The sequence below is a fragment of the Mauremys reevesii genome, linkage group 2 (genome assembly GCF_016161935.1).
Source record: "Mauremys reevesii isolate NIE-2019 linkage group 2, ASM1616193v1, whole genome shotgun sequence".
NCBI classification, from domain to species: domain Eukaryota; kingdom Metazoa; phylum Chordata; order Testudines; family Geoemydidae; genus Mauremys; species Mauremys reevesii.
This window is the reverse complement of record NC_052624.1, coordinates 182,725,591-182,739,327: the sequence shown is the minus strand read 5'-3', so window position 1 is coordinate 182,739,327 and position 13,737 is coordinate 182,725,591. Positions and strand designations below refer to the sequence as shown.

Genomic DNA, 13,737 nt, shown 5'->3' with positions numbered 1-13,737 from the left:
AAGAACTTCATTCTCCAACACTGTCAATTTTGCTCTTTTTGTGAGCATTAAAACATTTATGAGTCAAAGAGGGAATTTAATAGGTTAGTTTACACTTCCCATATGGATCTGAGACTTGACTCCTGACTCTTACCTAAACAATTTGCTACTAAGTGCTCTTCAGTCTCAGGCCCCCCTTTCCCCTACCCCCACCTCCCCAAAAACAAACTCTGAGTATATTTGAGAGGCAATTGGGAAATATATCTGTGTGACCCAGAAACTTCTTAGTGTCAACAGGCACAGAGCACAGAGGCGGTGTATGGGGGCTACAGAAATCACTCATGCCTGGTCAGGGGTGAAAGTAACATAAAAGACTTACAGGTATGGGGGCCCGGCTCCAGGCCCCAGGCAGATGTGGCAGGGCTGGGGGGGGGTCAGCCTCCCCCAGCTAGCCCTTCCATGCTGTCCAGTGTGCGCCTCCCGGGGCTCCAGACGCAGCTGCAGTAGTGTCGGCTGGGAGCCCCGAATCCTTTAAAATTGCCGGGCCCTGGGGCAGCTGTCCCTTCCCCCCCACATCGGTGGCCCTGGCATGGGCAAAAGGGGCAGCAATGTTAAAGCGCTTTAACTACGGCTGTGTGCAGTCTGGTAGTGGTGGCCACTTCTTGCTGTACCAGCCCCCTTTTACCTCTGTGTCTGGTATTACATTCTAGTTCACCGAAGAGTGTCATGTGAGTTCTCAAATAAAAGCCAGTGTGTCACACTGGTCATCAGTTTTATCACAAAATGTATGTATGGGTGTTGTGTAAAGAGGTATGTATGTACACTGAAAATTATGTTATTAAAGTCTGTGCCTAGGGACTGATCACCAGAAAAGATGAAAAACAGGTTTTCTATCTACAAGAAATGTTTATCTATCTCCCTGTTTACATGTAAATTAAGTATTGTATGGTTCACAATGGGCCTCCTCTCACCAGTCTGAACCTGTCTGAAGGATTATGAAAACTTCAGAGAGAGAAAAGTAAGTAGTGGGGGGGGGGGAAGGAACCCTATCTTGAAGTGCACATCCAAGGTTTGCTCTAGTATATTTCAGGGACAAAGATGACACCTTGGCAGTGGCATCTTTCAGCTAGGAAGTAAACACAGTGTGAGTTTGTTTCATGAAAGATGGGTCTCAACCGGGCCTGGTGAGATAAGCTTCTTTAGGCAGGAGGTTAACCTGTTAATTTGGTTTAGTCTCTAGACAGCATGTTATGATTTTATATGTATCCCTTTGTTTCTAATATTCTTACTCACTATCACTTGATTTTTTTGTTCTTAGATAATAAACTTATCCCTGTCTTCACTATAGATATAATATATAGCTATGTGCTGTGGTGTTAAGCAAAGCGGTGATCCTGAGCTGAATCTTACAAGCTGGTATGTACTGTTTCTTTGGGAACAGCAGGACTGGTAATTCTGGGAATGTTAGCACTTGGGGGTTGGTGTGTGGTTATCACTAAACTGGAGAGAGAGAGAGACCTGCAGAGGCCTGGAAGAGAGTACTTATGTTGCCAAAGGCTGGTGGTTTCAGAGAGCTGACAGAGCAGGCATAGATCAGACTTCCTCATGCAAAAGGCATGTGGAGGAGAGGTGCCTCATAACCCTGGGTACACCTGGTGAGCATCACAATCTGTATACCCTAAGAAAAAAAATCTCTATTCACTTTTATTTTTATTATAATTTTATTAATCTCTATTCACTTTTAAGTTTATTTAACTTTTATTTTCAGTACCACCACTGTAGGAGGTTTGTGATTAGAAATAATCACCTTTCAAAAATATGTCATCAAGAAACCCATTTTCAGAGTAGGAAATAAAGAGGGAAAAGTGAGTAAAGCATAAATCTTCATTAAACCCTTAATCTACACACACACACAAACACACACACACACAGAAAGTTGCATGACAGTACCCTTCAGCAGGAAATAGGGGAGAGGTGGCAAGGAAAGAAAGAGGAGTGTGATAAATTAAGTCTACCACCATGAATGAAGCATTCTTATCCAGGAGAGGCAGGCAGGGTCAGTAGTGATAAAAGGAAATCATTCAATACCTTATGCCACTCCTGCAAAAGAATCCTCTATTTGTGGCCTAATCCTACTGCCATTGAAGTCTACAGGAATTTTACCATTGAAGTCAATGGGAGGATTGGGTCTTCACTGCTTAGTAACTCTTTGCGCCAACTCTGAAAAAAAAAAAAACACCTGCATTCATCAAGTCTCACATGTGTGTGATTTTTTTTGTGTGTGTGCTTCCCCCAAGTGCTGCAGACCTGATGGAGGTCTCTGAGGGGAAACGATAGGGATGTCCTTTTGAATGATTGATGCACCCTCCAACTCCATCAACGGCTACAGTTATATTTCACCTGTGTGCTACATAGTAGAGGTTTTGGATATGTGAGTATTTGGAATAACAGAAATGTCTCAGGGATAAAACTAAACCTTGATATGTGTGACAGCATTACAGGTTGCAAGGATAAACCCTTGAAGCTCTGATCAGAAGATATGTGAATGCCAAAGCCTTGCCTGCATAAATGATGGAGGACCAAAGGTGGATATTTCAGTGGAGTAAGGTTGAATTTTCCTGTTTGTTATTTATCAAGTGGTTTGAGTGATATATTAATTTGATTTCTTCAGAGAGATGATTAATTGCTATTATTACTTATTTATATTGCTGTAGTGCCTAAGAGCCCTGTCATGGCCCAGGACCAGCATTGAGTTTGGCAGTGTACACACGCAGAGTAAAACTACAGTCACTGCACCAAAAAGCTTACAGGTAACTCAAAGTATTTGAAGTATTAAAATGGGTGAATTTTCTAAGGGCCAAATTCTCCAGAGTTGCTGAGCGCCTCCATCACCAGCTGATTTCAGTAGCACTGTGGGTGCGCAGTGTCTCTCAAGATTTGGCTCATTAATTATAGACTTTTAGTCCTTTTTAGAACAGTGTGAAACTTGAGAGTTTTACTTAGTGGTTCTTGGTTTGCCTCAGTTTCAGTCTATGTGGACATGGGTGTCTGGGTTTAGACAAACTCAAAATCTCAGACAAAGCTCAGATGAGACCAGCTGTCATATGGAAAGTGAAATATCTGAAAATCCTCGTGTTTTCACTACAAAATCATTAATCAGCCCAGATTTGATAGGAAAATGTCCCACATTAAATCAAAGAGTTTGTGAGCCTTACCTTCAAGGTACTATTAACTAGATTTATTGTTAAAACAGATTCATAAAAATAATTAAAAGTAGAGAAGGACTGACGAGTCATTGCTCAGATCCAGATTAAGGTAGGTTAGGACTCAAGGTTGAGTTTGAGCCCAAATCAGTGCTATGGCTTGTGGTGCAGAAACTGCAAGGGTCTTTTGTTTTTTGTGCATTGCACTTTCAGATAAGGATAATTCTCCCTCTGGACTTCAGAGCTCAGCCATTTTCTTTTTGGATATTCTGCAGCCTGTACAGCGGGGACATAGTCCATTTGCTCCCTCCTCAAGATTTTGTTTTTTCCTTGTTCTCTTAATATAAAATATAGATCTTTCCCAGTGAAAGTATATTGTTGCTCTGTATGTATAGAAACATATAAAGGGATTGAGTTCAGTTTTGAGGAGAGAAAATGATCGAGAGTCATTTTCAGTGTGTGGCAAATATAGATTAGTTTGACTATTGTTGTACTTCTGGCACTGTGCTATTTTCTTATTCAAAGAATTACTGTAGATCTATAAAAATGATAATCTGTGTTGTTCCATATAAACAAATCAATGTCAATGATCTGAGACAGTGCTTATGGCATTTTGTATGGTATCACTGGCTCATTTGTGTTTCCCATACACATAATAGTGGATACATGTGGACATTCAGACAGAAGATGGCCAATCTTCTGACACATACCAGACTAAAAGAATATAGATGTGAGGCTCTATTCTGATACACCTTTAAAAATTATGCCATAACTGTTCCCAATGTTCTTTGATGACAGATACGGACATTTCTTTCCACTTTCTTCCTAGTGGTCCAGTATTACTGTTTTACGTCCTTGAAGGGTGAGCTGTTTGATTGGATCATTTGATAGATCTAGTTTGTAGCAGATGATGGGTGTTTGATATTCTGGGATCAGAGAGAAGGGAAAGAGATTGCTACAGAGGAGGAATAGAGAAACATGGGGGAGATGCAGAAGAGGGAGGGAGGCAGAATAAGGGGAGAAAAGAGCAGAGACACATTAGAAGAAGAGAGAGGTCAGGAGAGTAGTAGGACTGCTCCTGAGCTTGTCACAGCAGGCCTGTTAAAGAAGCCTGCTATCCAGCCTACCCCATAAAGACAAAGCCACCTGAAAACGTGAAAATTAAAACTCATTTCCTTTCCACGAGGCAGCACATATACACATCTGAGTTCAGGCGTGTCCTTGGCCCAATGTAGTCAGGTAAGTGGAAAACAGTCTATTTGAATATAAAAGTATTGAGGGACTGGGATGAAAGGGACAATCAAAATGACAAGCTGCTCCAAACTAGAAATTACATTGTTCTCTACCTCTAGGGTGACCAGATGTCCTGATTTTATAGGGACAGTCCCAATTTTGGGGTCTTCTATTACTCCCCACCCCCATCCCGATTTTTCACATTTGCTGTCTGGTCACCCTATCTACCTCTAACAAGAATCAGTATCTTGAGTTAAATCAGTGGTTCTCAACATTCGGCCCATGGACCGCTTGCGGGCCATCAGCACACAGCTGCAGCCCATGTGCAGGGCCAGTGCAAGGATCTTTCGTGCCCTAGGCGAAAATTCCACCTTGGGCCCCCCCCCTGCACCCCTGCCCTGAGGCGCCCCCACCGCCCCAGCTCACCCCTGCTCCGCGCACGAGCACCCCAAGCACGCCGTGGCTGCTTCACTTCTCCTGCCTCCCAGGCTTGCGGCGCCTACGCTGATTGGCACTGCAAGCCTGGGAGGCAGGAGAAGTGAAGCAGCTCACCCCTGCCCTGCCTCCTCCCTGACCAGGCCATCGCTGCTTCACTTCTCCCGGCTCCCAGGCTTGCGGCGCCAATCAGTTTAGGCGCCGCAAGCCTGGGAGGCGGGAGAAGTGAAGCAGCCACGGCGTGCTCGGGGAGGAGGCGGGGCAGGGGTGAGCTGGGGCGGGGAGTTCCCCTGCGTGCTGCCCCCTCCCCTTACTTGCCGCAGGCAGCCCTCCCCGTGCTCCCCTGCCCCAGCTCCCTCCGCCTAAATGCCGGTGGCGACCAGGGTGGCCGAAGATCCGGCCACCGCGGTAGCTGCCGAAGAAAATGGCACCCCCCCAAATCCCAGCGCCCTAGGCGACCGCCTAGGTCGCCTAAATGGTTGCACCGGCCCTGCCCATGTGACAACCTCAGAGACATACAGCTAGTATTGGATGTGGCCCACATAACACATTGTGGGCTGCACATGTGGCCGACAATGGTAAATAGGTTGAGAACAACTGGGTTAAATATTTACAATTTCTCATAAGATGGTGCTGGGAGGTGACCCTTAAAAAAAAAAAAGCAAAGAAATTAAAACCAAAAAGATAATACATCCAAAAGACTGAAACACAAAGCAGCAAGTGAGTGAGAAGAGATTCAAGGTTGGTCTGATACTTCTTTCACATTCATGGGCATTATTTTTAAGTTATATGTTCTTCAGCAGGTAGAGACTGGAGCAGGGACTGTATCTTATACATTTGGAAAGTGCCCAGTACAACCAGGCCCTGCTCCCAGCGGCCCCAATTAAGTCATATTACGAATGGTAGCTTTAGTTTTGTATTTCCTGCACACGTCCAACAAATAAATGTACTTACATTTAAAAACACAACTTAAAATGATCTTTATAAGGCCAAATTCTGAAATTCTCTGTCCTTACTAAGGGAAAATTCCCATTGACTCAAGGGAGTAAGATCCGTGGCATTTGTCACACACTTTGATTACCTTCCATTTACCATCTGATCTGAAAATTAAAAGGTGGTCACCTACCAATTCTGTCCTTCTCCATTAATAAAGATCCCTTTGTTTTAAACAAAGCTAATGTTAATGTGTCCAGTTTAACTTATCAACCACAACAAAATCAGGTTTTTTTAGTACTTAAGAACCACAGAGTCAAAGTTTAAGGCCAGAAAGGACCACGAGACAATCTAGTCTGACCTCCTGTCTATCACAGGCCACCAACGCCATGCAACACCCATACAATAAACCCAACAACCAAAATTAGACCAAAGTATTACAGTCCACAGTAGTGTAGGCTATTATATGCCACTGGCAGAGAATAGGTGGAACCAGGATGCACCAGTGCCTGAGGCCCCTGCAATGGGAGGGAAATTATTAAGTGAGAAATACCCAAATAATTCTTGCAAGTGATCTGCACTCCCACGCCACAGAGGAAGGCAGCAACAACAACAAAAAACCCAGGGAACTGCTTTCACTTATGGCAACCAGTGAGACCCTGAGCATGTAAGCAAGAACCAGCCAGCCAAGCACCTGGGAGAAAGAATGCTCTGTGCCGCCTCGAAGCTCTACTCCCCATTTCCCCCATCCAATGTCCTATCTCCAGCCACGGCCATCTCTGATGCTTCTGAGGAAGGAGACCAACCCTCCAGCTCAGAATACATGGGGAGGATGGAAGGGGAATCCCTTCCTGATCCCTGAAGCATGAGCTTTTAGGAACATAGGACATAAATTCGAAGTGAGCCCAGGCCTGTTGAACTCTGCCCCTTAGCACCACAAACAACCCTGTCATAGTATTGCCATCCAGCTCTCTCAAAACTAATTCAGTTATTTGCCCCCACAAGCTCTAGTGGGAGACTGTTCCAGAACCTCACTGGTGTGATGGTTAGTAACCTCCTTCTAATTTTCTGCTTGAATTTGGTCATGGCCAATTTATATCCATTTGTTCTTGTGCCAATGTTATCCTTTGGCTTAAATAGCTCTTCACCCTCCCTGATGTATTTATTCAGAGCAATCATAACCCCTGTCAGCCTTCTTTTTGATAGGCTAAACAAACCAAGCTCTTCCAGTCTCCTCGCCATAAGACAGACCCTTCACTTTCCCTACTCATCCTAATAGCCTTTCCCTGCATCTTTTCCTGTTTGACTTCATCTTTCTTGAACAGGAGTGACCAGAATTGTACACAGTATTCCAAATGAGATTGTTCCAATGCCTTGTACACTGGCATTAGTACTTCTCTATCTCTACTGGAAAGTCCTTGCCTGATACACCTTAGGATCACATTTGCCTTTTTCACAGTTGCACCACATTGGTGGCTCATGGCCATCCTGTGATCAACCCAGACACACAGGTCTTTCTCCTCCTCTGTGGCTTCCAACTGATAAACCCCCAGATTATAGCAGAAACGCTTATTATTAAACTCTAAGCACATGACCTAGCACTTTGTACTATTGAATTTTATCCTATTTCTGTCACTCCAGTCTTTGAGTTCATCCAGATCTTTCTGTATAAAATTCCAGTCCTCCTCTGTATTGATGCCTCCCATCTTTGTATCATCAGCAAATTTCATTATCTCACCTAAAACATTTACATTTGTGTTCCAGCTTCATCCAGGTGATTAGTTCTAGAAATAGGGGCAAGTTTGCCAAACTTTATACCCCAACCACCCCCAGTGAAATTAATGGGAAAATAGCATTGTTAAATAGAATGAGGGGAAAGATTTGTCATCAGGACACCTTGAGAAGTCATTACATCCTGATTAATAATATGTGTAAGGTTATTGGAACATCTGGGTTTGGGGTCGGTGATCTTGTAAGATTAGGTTCTCCCATGATATTTCCAATACTCCCAGGTACTGGATCTCTACTTGTGATACATTTGTGAAAGTGATTTTGATCCCAGCTGAAGGCAGTCTCACAAAATGCAAAGATCTGAAGCCTTCACACACTTTTGGGGACGCATAACCCAAGAGAGAGACTAGTCGTGTTGTTCTTAAACACCCTTAGCATTAGCCAAGTTTTTTACCTTGGAGAACTAACTTTCCCCCATATTACAGAGACCCATATTACAGAAACAAAACACTCATGTTACAGCTAAGTTAACTGAGAGCTTGGGAAAAGCCAGTTCAGGAAAAGCTGCGAGTAGAATCCAGGGTTCTTTACTGCAGAACCAATGCTTATCCACTTTGCCACACACACTTTCAAAAAAGCATGTCAAATTAAGGGCTTCTGTAACCCACACAAACAGTGTGTCACCTTTTAGCAGGAAGACCACATGTATAGGTTGATGATTCTGCTACCACTTTTACACCAAGAAGTCAAGTAATTTAGAGAATTATGCTTTTACATCAGCGAGACCAGGTTCATTTCCCTCCCCCCAGATTACCCGATGATATGGGCACTGTTCCATTTGGTTGTTCTGACTGTAACCACTAGACCACAATCTATTCCCAGAGCCAGAAATAGCAATAAGAATCCTGGTGCCCAGTGCTCCATGCTGTCTCACACACACTTCTGTAACTTCCTGGCAATGTCTGTGTTGTGTCCCCATCTATAGGCTGCACCATGTAATGGATATTCCCTTGCATACTGTCATTTACTGCTATAGCTGGAGTGGGTGGAAGAGGTATATGCAGTAAATCAGAAGGTTGTGAGTTCTATCACTGCTGATGACACATGTAAGGATATATAGTGTACATATATGTATTAAAAGTTATTATAAGTATCCTGGAGAAATAGTTAGAATGGTTTTATATTGCAAAATGGTGTATTAGGAAGTGAATTTGGATGAGCTGGATGTTGTATTAGTATCTCTTTTACTGTTGCAATGGTAAATGGGGCTGTCCCTTTACGAACAGCGTTCATTTGAGAATGACCACAATAGGTGGGAGATTTTGTCCATGTGCCTAGACAGTGAAAGATCCTGTTGGTGTCAGGGCTAGGGTGACCAGACAGCAAATGTGAAAAATCGGGACGGGGTGGGGGGTAATAGGAGCCTATATAAGAAAAAGACTGAAAAAATCGGTACATCTTAAAAAATTGGCCCTATAAAATTGGGACATCTGGTCACTCTAGTCAGGGCCAAAAAGGTCAGAGCTTGATTTAATAAACATATATTTCCAGAATGCAAGTCTTATGCTCAAAGGGGGAACATTAGCTCACGTGGGGGACTGGATGCCTCAGAGCATTGCTAATGATCTATAGAATCTTTCACCTATAGGTCACCGGTCTGAGTCCTGTGCAACTTAGCTATGGGATATTTGGGAGCCCCTCTCCAAGATGAAATTGGTCATTTCCAGCTATCATGTCACAAACTGACCTCCCACATTAGGGACTCTCTTTTACCATGTATTTGTATGGTCCTAGCATACAGGGCCCTTATCTTGGTTGGGTCCTCTTTCAAGAGCTCTTGCAACAAGGGCCAAATTAATTTACTCAAAATTTGCAAGAGTTGGCAATACTCTCCCTGTCTGTCTTTTACACAAACACACAGCACAAAGGGCAGAAGACAGACCAAGAACCATATATAAAAAGATCAGGGTTTGGAGGTCAAGCTCATGCTTTTTGTGGCTCTGAATCATGATTTTTAAACTTTTGAGGTTGGCGAGACTGAGATTTGCACAGGATATAAATCAGAACAGAATCTGGGACAGGTTTTGCTAGCTATAGTTACAGCTTTGTAATCACTGTTTCTTACTCCTTTTACTCACACAAGTAAGGGTTGGCAGGCTCTGGTCTCAAGTTAGTTCATTTCCTTCTGCAAAACCTGCAGGGAGAATACAAAAAAATGTTTTCTGGTTGCTACAAAATAGACTTTTTAAAAGTTCAGTAATTTGACTGATGAATTAGAAAAAAAAATCACAATGAAACTAGACAATTAGAATCCCAAGGACTTTTTCAACCTATTACAGTATGTTTAATTAATTTAAAGTTGGGGCATGTACGGTTTGACAGAACCCTTTTATTTTAGTAGGGCAGTTTCCTGGGGCAGGGGAAGAAAAGAAAATATGAATGGCCTTAGCAAGCATAGACCTGTGGTTTGGATAAAATGACATGAACTTTCTCTGAAGTCCAAGAAAGTTTGATTCATTTTTGTTTCCTAATTTTTCACTGCACCTCTGCACTTCCAGCCTTTGGCTGCAAATGACAACAAAAATATCAAAATACCACAAACAAGCCTATTCTCACAGTATTTCTGGCTCAACCAAAACCAAGACATTCCTCCTTCCCTGACCACTGACTGACTGAAATTCAGTCTTTCAGGACCATCATTTAAGAGAAGTGCTAGTTAAAACCACCTAAGAAATGTTTACTTCCTCTTCCCGTTCTACTCCACCTAGATTTGTCATTTCTACGGTTGTATGAATGCTGAGAATAGAGACTTCATAAAGATTCCCGACAGGTGTAAAAACCAAATACTTTATTCCAGCACAGCTGTTTTCCTCCTCTTTCCATACAGCTATGTACAGTATGTGTTCTCTAATGTAGGGAAGTACTGTGGACACAGATCAAAGCTGCTAATAGAATCATGGACTAAACTAGGCTTAATAGGCTAACTACTCAAATGTGATTAAGGTTACAAGAAACCAATCCTTCTCCTTAATCAGGCCTGGCAGTTCCAGGTTAAAAACTGATTTTATAAGGCTATATACTCTTCTTCCATATTAGTCAAATTTCTATATTTTTCTGTTTCCACAAGCTGCAATTTGTACATTTCCTGACAGAGCCTTGCCAAGCCATCAAACAGACAAGTTGGCAACTTTAGGACTGAACAGCAGTTTCAGGGAAAAAAGAAGGATCTGGCCAACTTTTCAGCCTCCTTCCCCCTTTCCCTCTTCTAACAAGGTCACTGCTGTAGTTTTGTGGGATCGGATATTTATGTGGTCACCTCATGCTATTGCTAGTTTATGATGCCCCCAGTTGAACCTTTGTAGCCATGTTGGAAGTTGAGTCACACCAACATATAGAAGAGCTGTTAATCTGAATATTCAGTGCTTTCCCTCACAGCAAATACTGCATGGTCCATGTAATTATTGCATTCTTCAGAAGCATCACTACCTGTATTTCACATATATTTTCACTGAATAAATAAAAATTAGCCCATTTTCACGGTAACTAAAAATTGGGTGAGTGTACACATTTTAAAATATGACCAACATTGGCTAAGTTTAGGATATTTTAGGTAAATTTAGTATTTTACATTGGTTTTCATATATATGAAATACATCATAGTATTCACCTATTTGTTTATATGCCAGCAAGGAGCTTAGAGCAGTACAAGACTCACATTTAAGGCCTGTTTGGGTCCTGACAAGGTCACAATCTCAAAGATAGACATAGGGAAGACAATGTTTGTTAAAGGATATACTGTCCTTGGAACATCCTTTTTTTCCTGCCTGGGTTAGGTGGATGAAGCTAGATAACCGATCACAGATAAGGCCCCACTCTGCTTCCATTGAAGCTACTAATGGAATTCCCATCATTTGGGAGAGTGGGGAAGGGTAATATACATTATATGGTTTTAAGGGGTGATGCAGCTCCCACTTGGGCATATGTTCCTACATGTCCTCTGGACTCTGCCGTAATGCCCTTGGGCACTCCTGTTGTTGTAATGCCTCTTCACCCTCCAAATTGAGATACAGATTAAAAGTCAAAATATAGTCCTAAATCTTCAGCCAGTCTCTCTGATATAGTTATACGTGTTCACACTTTATATTTATATATAGTCTTGATCTTGTACCCATTGAAGTTAATAGGAGTTTTGTCACTGACTCCTATGGTGCAGGATCAGCCTCTACATGCATTCACGTGCACATGTAGACGATATCATTTTAAGCTTCCTGTTGGGATTCTGGCAATACACCATTTTTCTCTTCTTACTTCAAATGATACTTTCCAGGGTAAAATAGCACAGCAGCTATGTAAGGAAATGGATTCATGTACATAGGAGCAATGTCTTCTCCAACCCCTAAACCCTGATTTCCTTAACACAACTTCATGCAGACCTTATTCAGAAAATGATTTTGTATTCTTTGGATTATAGAAGCCAAAAAATAGTCTATAAGGCATAAGGCATATCTGAGCAGATGTAGTGTTACAAGGTGTCCCTGTCATGTTAATACCTAAGGAACCCAAGAAGTATGAGTTCATCACAAAGTAATCTAATATTCCAAGGATGATCAATGTTCATTTATGAATGCATGTATTATGCATATATCTCAGCCATCAGCTGATGGGCTATGCTCTTGTAAAGAAATCTACAGAAACTTACAAGCAGCTGCCCTTCCATCAGCCTTGAAAAGCAGAGGCAGCAGAGAGAGACATTTTACTAATGGAGCTATGTTTCTATTTTCTCTCCTTACCAAATAATTTTCCTTCTGCCCTTCATTTTTTTCAGCTACTTTGTAATTTTTAATAGATACAGTGGAATAAGATTTATGCTTCTGAAGACTATCTGAGAAAGCTGGATCAGAACCACGCTCTCCTATACCCATGCCCTTAGAATACATTTCTGATATTTTTGGCACACTGAACCTTTGTTCTACTAAATGAGCAAAAATATTATTTCTTCTTTAACTCTAAGCTCACCTGTTAAGTTGAGAAGCTGAAACAATTATTTATTTATACATTGCACATAACAGTAACAATATCTTTCAAGCAAAACATATACTACCTCTTCCCTATTGCATTGGCTCATGAAAAAACCCTCCATTTCCCATGGACAGCAATCCCTTACCTTTCTAAAGCATTAAAGACATCAGTTCTTTAAAATATTGCCTACCGTTTAAATCACTGAACTACAGATAAGCCAGAAATGTATCAAGATTTACTGCTCTCTGGATGTATATTCTTTCAAGCCTCCTTTAATCACCTTCTCCCCACTCCTGTTTTTGTCCCCTTTTCCCCTTTTCAGTATCTGCCGAATAAGGTTCCTGATTTCTGTCCCTGCAGAGGGCAACAAAGAGCTTTGGTGCTGGTTGTATGATTTGATTTGCACCCTAATGAAATACTGTAACCAATTATAGCATTCTCTTGCTATCAGACCTTTGTGAGCCCTTGACAACCAACCTGAATCATGTTAGCTACTCCAGGCAGACTGATCACTTCTCTAAATGCAGGCTAGTGCTTTGCTGCTGGTATATTTCACAGGCCTGATGGGCTGGCTAGCCAGTCTTCACATCAAAGGGTTGATTGTTCTGACTTATTGGTCATGTGTTTCTCAAGGAAACATACTAACCTTTTAGAAAAAAGGAATGCAGGAAACTTAGATTTGCAATCATTCAAACTAGCAGATAATGTTTTAGTCCAGCCCCCAATGCAGTTGGTGAAGTATTTAGCTTTTGAAATCGTAATTCAGTAAATCAGTTGTCCTTTGTAAAGAGGAAAATATTGACTTCGGATAAGCGCAGGATAATACTTAAAATTGTATTACAATTAGCCTGAAAAATGTATATAAACAATGGTTCAAGCTATACTGTGGTGTGCGTGTGTATATCTATCTATAGCGTGTGTATGTGTGAATAATATTCAACTCACCTGCTAAAAGGTTTCCAGCTTGATGTACCTATTATAATTTGTAGCACAGTTTCATGCCCGGAGGCTGATATTTTCCTGTTCTGTATCTCTTCGTTATTGTGAACTCATGACTGCACAACTAAACATTCAGACAGCAGGAGGAGCTGCATGTGTCCACATCTCAGTTAACTGAATCAGGCATATCAGTAAAAGATTATATTGGCAACTTCTACAGACAGGGAGAAAAATATCCAACTGCATGGTGAAAGGTGGAAGGTGA

General features: G+C 41.9%; 1 long non-coding RNA gene across 1 annotated transcript in view; it reads right to left on the bottom strand.

The window, feature by feature from the left end:
* LOC120396483 overlaps nucleotides 1-13,173 on the bottom strand; it is a 35,342-nt gene extending 22,169 nt beyond the window's left edge. Inside the window, exons 1-2 of the long non-coding RNA XR_005593171.1 lie at nucleotides 13,011-13,173; nucleotides 9,653-9,708 (exon numbers count right to left, since the gene is read on the bottom strand). This is a non-coding gene — a long non-coding RNA (uncharacterized LOC120396483). The remainder of the gene's footprint in view (nucleotides 1-9,652; nucleotides 9,709-13,010) is intronic.
* Between the last annotated feature and the right edge of the window lie 564 nt (nucleotides 13,174-13,737).